Genomic DNA, 9,120 nt, shown 5'->3' on the forward strand with positions numbered 1-9,120 from the left:
GATCAGAATTTGATCAGTAGACGGCGCCTGTACAGGGGGCTCAGTCAGTGAAGTTCCCACTTCAGCTCAAGTCACGATCTCACCAGTTGTGACTTGAAGCCCTGTGTGGGACTGTGTGCTGACACCTGTAGCCTAGACCCTGCTTTGGATTCTGTGCATCCTCCTCTCTCTGTCGGCCCCTTCACTGCTCCTGATCAGTCTCTCCCTCTCAAAGATAAATAAACATTCAAAAAATAAGAAATATATAATTTGACAACTACAGTTCTATCCCATTAAAACTTTCCGTCTAAGAAATATACACAAATTACACTGTGTGATATAAATGCAGTCATCAAACCTGTGTGTGCCTCTGTCGGCATCTTCCGTTCACAGTTTATCTTGCAGAAAGACAAAGTGTTTATAGTGGATGTGAGACACATATGCCGTATTGTTACCTCAAAGGAAGAGAATATATAGTCTATAACCGGTTTTTTTTGTTTGTTTTTTGTTCTGGCTATAACTGTTAAAAATGATCTTATGGAGAAAGCAGGAACCTCACCTAGGCCAGAACCATTTATCCCAGCTCCTTCCTTTCATCTGAGGTACCGTTATGAACACTGCCCGTGTCCATTTGGAAACTGTGGCATTTATTGCAGGGGCTGTTGACATTCAGGGATGTGACTATAGAATTCCAGCAGGAGCAGAGGGGATGCCTGAGTCTCCCTCAGCGGGAACTGTCCAGGGATGTGATGTTAGAGAACTATGGACCCCTCCTCTTCTTGGGTGAAGATAACTTCCTGTATCGAAGCTAACATGAGTGCCCTCCATGACGAATTACAGGTACAGATTATACAAGGTGGAACTGTCACTCCAAGGAAAATTTATTTCCAACGAAGAAGGCGATTAGGGGAATAACTTCCAAAGTTGATGATCGAACAGCAGGGTGAGTGATTCCTTTTCTTTAGGATTCGAATGAATAACTAAAAGGGGAGTTTTGTCATCCTCTGTACAGGTGGGTATAAGGGAGGTGCAAGCACATGTATACTTAGGGAGAAGCTGAAATGCATATTCTCTGTTGTATTGATGAAGGCTGTGCTCCTCCGTGGGTGGAGATTTTAACATTATATTGAAGTCTTGGTCGGACATTTCATACCCCATCTCCTAGGTGAAGCTATACTGGACTGAACTGGTCTATGCTGGTCAGAGCTCTTGCTATTTGCATCTAACGGATAAAGTTAACCCCAAAAGCCAAACTAATGTAGGAAGAGAAGACCAAACCTACAGGCATCACAATTGCAGACTTCATATTGCATGACAGAGCTATACTCATCCAGACAGTATGGTACTGGCACAAGAACAGACCCGTGGATTAGTGGAACAGAATAGAGAACGCAGAAATGGACCCACAAATGTATGGCCAACTCATCTTTCACAAAGCAGGAAAGAATATCCTGTGGAACAAAGACAGTCTTTTTAGCAAAAGGTGCTGAGAAAGTTTGACAACAATATGGAGAAGAATGAAACTGGATCATGTTCTTACACCATATGCACAAATAAATTTACCATGGATGAAAAGCCTAAGTGTGATACAGGAAACCATCAAAATCTTAGATGCGAACACAGGCAGCAACGTCTCTGACCTTGACTACAGCAACTTCTTACTAGACATGTCTCTGGAGATAAGGAAATAAAACAAAAATGACTATTGGGACCTCATCAAGATAAAAAAACTTTTGCACAGCAAACAATCAACAAAACTAAAACACCACCAATGGAATCAAAGAAGATATTTGCAAATGATATAAAGAATAAAGGGTTAGTATCTAATTCTATAAAGGAGTTTCCAAGTTCAACGCCTGCTGGGAGCCTCTCTGGCCTTGCCAGATGACAAGGTCACAGCAAGGAAATGGCAGACGTTTGCACAGCTCCTGCCATGAAGTGAAATTGGTGTCTTTTTCTACTACTGGCTCATATTGGAAATGGGACTGCTGTTATTGATTAGGCCTCACAATGTTCCACATCAGACTGATATTTCCCACACAGATACCTCACAGGAAGAAGCTTGTTCCCACGTCTACAAAGAAGAATTTAGCAAAGCACTGCAGGTGTTTGTCAAAAGGCTCTTCTAAGGAGCCTGACAAACCCAAGATGTAGATAATAAAGGAGGGGTTAAAAAACACAAGAGTTACTATTCATTCTGGCCCGGAGAAAAAGCGCCTTACTTAGAGATTAGAAGCAGACATAAGCTGGACATAAGTTAGTGCACATACCTTTGCTCAGTGGTGCCACAAATACCTTCCCTTACACTGATATCTGCTCTGAGGTTGGGTAAGAGTAGTTAAACTCATATACAAAGGCTGGCACATCAAGGACCCCTATGGCACTTGCTTCCATCTTCCACATCAAATAACAAAGTTTACTTAGGACCCAGTGCAAATACCTTCTTTTTTTTTTCTTTTTTTCTTTCTTTCTTTCTTTCTTTTTTTTTTTTTTTTTTTTTTTTTTTGTGAGTCAGACAGAATGATTCCTAGCCTATGCCTGGATTGTAGCATTATTGATAGATACAAATATGTTTGTTGTCTGCTTCTGAGAACATCCTGCTCTCTTCTTAGTTGGAAGATATACTACTGGTTTAAAAAATATGTATGTTATCTGCTTTTCATAGACAATATCCTGTTATTTGTCAAAATTAACCACCTCACTGAAATTAGAGTAGTTCTGCAAAAATGCCTCTGTAAAACCTATTTCTGTACACTTTTCAAAGCGTCTTACCACTGAGATTTATTTGCAATAAAAATTCCACTTTTTGATGTCAAAGTAACATTTGACTTATAAATAATGATGCAAAACCCGACAGAGCAGAGATGCTGGCCTGGTGATCAGAAAGAAGCCAAGGTGCTCTCACTCCTGTTTGCCAACACCATACAAGTTTCAGGGACTCCTGGACCTGCTGTAGCTGGACTCAGGCAAACACCTAAGATACAAGAAATCCAGTGAAGAAAAGGCATTAGACCCAAATAGACTCATCCAAATAAAGCTTCCAGATGGCTAACAGCCACAGGAAAAGATGCTTAACATTGTTCATCAGCAGGGAAATACTAATCAATACCACAGTGAGATACCACCTCACATCTAGTGGCTAAAAAACAAAACAAAACAAAACAAAACAAACAAACAAAAAAAACCCTCCAGAAACAACAGGTGTTGGCAAGGACAGGGATATAGGGGAATGCTTTTGCACAGCAAGTGGGAATGCAAACTGGGGCAGCCCATCAGGAAAACAATATGGAGGATCCGCAACAGAATAAAAATAGTCTTACTCTAGGACTCAGCAATTGCACGCTAGGTATTTATCCAAAAAATACAGAAATGCTGATTTGAAGGAGCACCTGCACCCCAATGTATATAGTGGCTCTATCAAGAATAGTCAAGTGTTGGAAAGGGTCCAAATGTCCATCAATAATGGAATTTGAATTTATTTTATTTTTGTCAGTTTATTCATCTATGTTGAGAGACATAGAAGCTGTGGCATAGATATACAATGGTGGATTATTTGGCAATCAAAAGGAATGATATCCTGCCCACTGCAACAATGTGCATGAAACTGAAATAAATTGTATTACGCTAAGTGTACTAAGTCAGGCACACAAGGACAAGTATCATGATTTCACTCATATGTGGAATTTAAGAAACAAAACAGATGAACATGGGGAAAGAGAAAGAAATATAAGATTAAAACAGAGAGGGAGGCAAACCATTAGACAGTCTTAAATACAGAGTACAGGGTCGCCTGGGTGGCCCAGTCAGTTGAGCGTCCGGCTTCAGCTCGGGTCATGAACTCACGGTTTGTGGGTTCTGGACGAGCATAAGGCTCTGTGCTGACAGCTAGCTCAGAGCCTGAAACCTGCTCCAGATTCTGTATCTCCCTCTCTCTCTCTGACCCTCCCCTGCTTACGCTGTCTCTGTTTCTCAAAAAGAAACAAAAAAATTTTTTAAAAAATACAGGGCACAAACTGAGGATTGGTGAAGATGAGGTGGGTGGGGAGTATAACTGATAGGGCACAGGACATTAATGAGGGCACTTGTTGGGATGAACACTGAGTGTCATATGTAAGTGAAGAATCCCTAGGGTTTAGTCCTGAAACCAAAACTACAGAGTATGTATAGTAACTTAAATTTATTTTATTTAATGTTGTCAGTTTATTCATCTATTTTGAGAGTGAGTGAGCAGGAGAAGGATATATATATATATAGAGAGAGAGAGACAGAGAGAACAGAGAGAGAAAATGAATCCCAAGCAGGCTCCATGCTGTCAGCACAGAGCCCATTGCAGGGCTCAGCCTCACGAACCCTGAGTTCATGACTTGAGCCGAATCCAAGAGTCAGATGCTTAACCAACTGAACCAGGGAGGCACCCCCACTAACTTAAATTTAAATAACACTGAAAAAAGAAATAAGGCCAAAAATATCCCCAAAAGATACAAGCATGCTTGAGTGTTTACTGCAGCATTATTTACAATAACTGCGAAATGGAAGCAATCCAGTGTTCATCTATAGATGAATGGAGAAAGAAGATGTGGTAGATACAGACAATGGAATATTACTCAGCCATAAAAATGTAAGAGTTGTTTTCTGTCCTCATCATTGCCTAAATATTTACCTTGTAGAACATTGTGTGTGAGGCTTATGGTGTTGGAGAACCTATTCTTCCACAGATATATAGAGAGTGATATTTAGTATAAATTAACAGTGTATTAGTTTTCTTCCTGCTAAATAACTTTGTGTTCAAATACTTACATTACAGCATCAAATTCCTCTCATTTTCTTTTTTTTTAATAGTTTAATTTCAAATTGGTTTCCAAATAACACCCAGTGCCTCTCCCTACATCCTCTCATTTGTTATTGGGGAAATTATATTTTAGCCTATGATCACAAGTAGGTAGTTGTGGTCTTTTAAATTGTACTTTTTTTTGACAGGCGATTCTTAAGAAATATAGCAATATACAGTTCTGCATTATGACTATGACTGTTATACTGTATGCCATTAATAAGTTTATAATGATCCCCTCATTACTGTATAGGCTAGTCCACCTTGAAGCAGCTGTCTTGATTGTACGAGGCTACCATAAAGCAATTATATTGCTGCGTTCTCATTATGAATGCATGAATCATGACACCTCTCAATAAATATGAATTTCTGGGGAGCCTGTGTAGCTCAGTCAGGTAAGCATCTGACTTCGCCTGAGATTATGATTTCGCGGTTCATGGGCTAGATCCCTGCATTGGGCTCTGTGCTGACACCTCAGAGCCTGGAGTTTGCTTTGGATTGTGTATCTCCATCTCTACTCCTCCCCCACCCCCAAATAAAGAAATAGTTTTAAAAGTCTCTCTCTGCGAAATAAATAAACATTTTTAAAAGTATGTCTGTCAAAAAGGAATAAGCACCAAAATAAAAAACAAATAAATAATCATTTATTTCTTTTTCTTGTAAAAACAAATATAACAAATACATTCTTTGAAGAAGAGAGAGAATGGCTGGAGGTTGTGGTGACATTTTAAAACTCATTAACATCAAGGGACATGGGTGAAATCCACCCTTGTCTCAGTGACCTGCTCCAGGGGATTCTGGTGCAGGATTTTTTCTATCAACCCCAGGAATTCCTGGTCTCCCTGCTTCAAAGAATGCAGAGTGGACATAAAATGATCCACAGGCAAAGCTGATTAGAGTATGAGAGAGGGGAGTCCTAGGAAAGCACTCTGTACAGAGAGGGGCCATTGGGGGGTGGAAACCCGAGACAATAGGCAAGGATCTTTGTTTTCTGAGTTTTGCATCTCTCCCAGTCTTGTTCCCTTCCCCCTTGTTCCTTCTCAGGTTTGACCCTGATTGGCTTCATGACTCTAGATGCTGGATTTTCCATTTCTGATTATCTCATTTCCATTGGATTGTTATGGAATCTGGTCTAGATCACCAGGGGAAGAACCAAGCAGCACTCTGAGATCTGGGAAGGGAGGAGGTTTATTTGAGTCCTGTGGGCTCAGAGGAGATCATTCTCCAGAGGTCTAAGCTCAGAGCATCAACACAGGGAATAATTTATAGCCTGTTAGTTCCGCATTTCTCATTAATGCAGGGCGGGAAGAAGAACCCTGAAGGGGGAGCCTTTGATCAGGGACAGGTATTTCCTTATCAGACCTGTCGGCTATCTTAAACAGATTTTTCCCCATTAGTATGAGGGGTGGTCCAAGGCCATAGAGTTCCTGTAGGCCTTATGTTTTATGGTCTACTACTAATTTTTACTTAGGTCTTTAGTCAAATTCCTAAGGGGACCCTGAGGGGCAGTAGGTGGTGTCTGTCTCATCCTTAAGAGGGACCTCACACCTGAGGGGGGTTTTCTGTGATCAGACACTCCCAGCACTGTTCCAAAATGTGTCTTTTCTCCACCCAGAGACCTCAGTTCCTAATCTTTCCCTTTCTGCCTACTGAATCCTATTGTTTTCTAATTCAAAGTGAGGCCCAGGGTGAGGGAGGAAGGGTTCCCATTAACTTCTGAGAGTTGAGAGGTGTCGGAGTGGCTCAGTCATTTCACCGTTTGATTTTGGCTCAGGTCATCATTCAAGGGTTTGGGGGATTGAGCGCCCCGTTGGGGTCTGTGATTATTGCTTGGAGCATGGAGCACCCTTCAGAATCTGTGACTGCTTGTCTTTCTGCCCTTTCCCCTCTCATGCTCTCTTTCTCTCAAAAAAAAAGAAACATTAGAAAAATATTTTTGAAAATATGAGCGTTGATGTAGGCTTTTCCTCAAGGAGAGATAATAGGCCTCCTGTACAGGAGCTGGAAAGGGTCAGGTCCAAGTAAGTAGCACACTATCTCTATGCTCAAGCAGAATTCCAGGGCTTCTGTGGGAGGGGAGGCCCCCTGAAAGGAAAAAATGAGCCTCAGGGATTGGTCACCCAGAAGGAGCTCACACCTTCTGAATGGCTGACACAAAGGACTAATCAATTGGGCCTTTTCTGCATCTCAAAGTCATTCCTCCAGGCAAGCAGTTCACAGGGGAAGAAGCTGTGTTGGTGGATTTACCAACATTTTCTCCTACTTCAGCGGGAATTTCCCTACAAAGATCTTCTGAGGAAGAAATCTAGAGGAGGTGAAACAAGAAATGGCCGGTTGTCAGGTAAGCCTTGTGCCCCTGGCTGTAGGCCCTGTTGCCTTTTTCTGGGGAAATTCCATGTATGTAGAAACTGCAGGGCATCTGGGAGTCTCAGCCAGTTGAGCATCAGACTCTTGATTTGAGTTCAGGCCACTATCCCAGGGACCTGTGATCCAGCCTTGAGTCCGGGTTCCCGTTGAACTTGAACCTAGTTAAGATTTTCTCTTAGTCTGTCTCTCTCCTCAGTTTGTATTCACTCTCTCTCCCTCCAGGACTGTCTCTCTGTCTCAAAGTGTGGTAGTGTCTCCTCCCTAAGGGGAGAAAAAACCCCTCAAGATACCTGGCTATATGGGTACCTGACAACCTCCCTCTTGACCTTGTAATAAGATACCACTTGGTCCGACCGCATGTTTGTGTGTTATTATATATGGGAGACAAAGAAGCACAAAATACATTAAAAAACAACCAAGCCATATGGTTTTCAGGGCTCAGTATAAACCCAACTGAGTGGTGCCGGTAGGAATAAAATTGTTTTCTGGAAAGAAAAGCCCTGAGTTGAGAATGCTCCTGCAAAAGAAATGTTAAAAAAGAAAGCCAAGGATTTTTTTAGTTCTCATTGTTCTCCTTTATGTTTTCACCTAATTTTTAAGCTTCTCAGAAATGATACCCAAGGTAAGGTGTTTAGAACAATCCTCATCTAATCCCAGAGACTTCTGTCCCTTCCCTCCAAGCGGGCTTCCTATAGAGCAACAACAGCTGTCACTTTGAATTAAAGTCCAGCAAGGATTGAAAATAATCCCTTTGTGACAGATTCAGACTGGAGGGTGTTGAGTCCAAGTTGCCTGTTGCTGTTGAGGTCTGGTCCTGGGGTGCACTCAAGGAAAACCGTTCCCATTGAGGTCTGATCTCAAAGCTTTCTCTGATCTGGGTCGAGTAGTAGGATTATGAAAATGCACAATACACAAGATGGATAGGAGGCACAGAATAACCTGGAATGTACCTGCTGGTTGAGATGTGGAAAACATACTTGAAAATATGCTAGATATTACAAGACATGGAAACTATATGTGACTGAAGGGTGTATAAATCCACTGTATCCTCAAAGTTGTTTATATTCTGATTTACTGTGTGGGGGTCAGAAGAACACATCGGTGACCCTGTGTCCTGAGTGTGCCTTAGGCACTGAGATCGATTTGTGTCCTTACACCTGATGGTACCTTCTTTTACTTGGCTTTGTGCTCTCTGCCAGATTTCTCCCCTGTAATGTTCATGTTTTCCTTATCACTCGAAATGTTTTAGGCAGATTCCTGAACGATTTCCAGACACCACGATATTTATTTATTTTTAAAAATTTTTTTTGCAAAAATAAAAAGGGCTTTATTATAGGCTTATATAAGCACGGGCTCACAGACTCCACCAACACATTGGATCCTCATGGAGCGAGCCCAGAGCAGGGGGGGTGGGGGGATGGGGGAGTTACAGGAAATGGGGACACAGGTATATTGACAGCAGGTTTAACCATTCATTGATAATTTTGATGGGGGCCAATCACAACACCTAGAGTATTGGCCAATCACAGAGTGGGCCCAGGACCCTCATGTAGGGTGTGACTAGGACCCTCACGCAGGGCGTGACTTGCCTTAGCCTCCATCTTTAGGCCTGCCCTTAGAAATGTTAAAGGTGTTAGCTGGCCTTTCCCGATTGGGCTTTACAAGGGTGGACCCTCTTGCCTTGGGCAATGTGTGCCCTTCTATTGTCTCATGGAGTCAGTTTCAGACCCGCGTCCTTACGGTTCCACCTCTGTCTTGTAACTGACCCAATCCTGGGTCAGCTATGTTACCATTGTTCTGGTTTAAGGCTACATGCTCTTAAGACCATTAACAGAATAGCATTTACCTGCTCTTTGACAAATGTTATGATCTTGTGGTGGCCGCGAACCGCAGCTAGACTATCCTGTACAATTCCTCAGCTATTGGCATAGAAGTAACATTGTTCC

The sequence above is a fragment of the Suricata suricatta genome, chromosome 6 (assembly GCF_006229205.1).
Source record: "Suricata suricatta isolate VVHF042 chromosome 6, meerkat_22Aug2017_6uvM2_HiC, whole genome shotgun sequence".
Lineage (NCBI taxonomy): Eukaryota > Metazoa > Chordata > Mammalia > Carnivora > Herpestidae > Suricata > Suricata suricatta.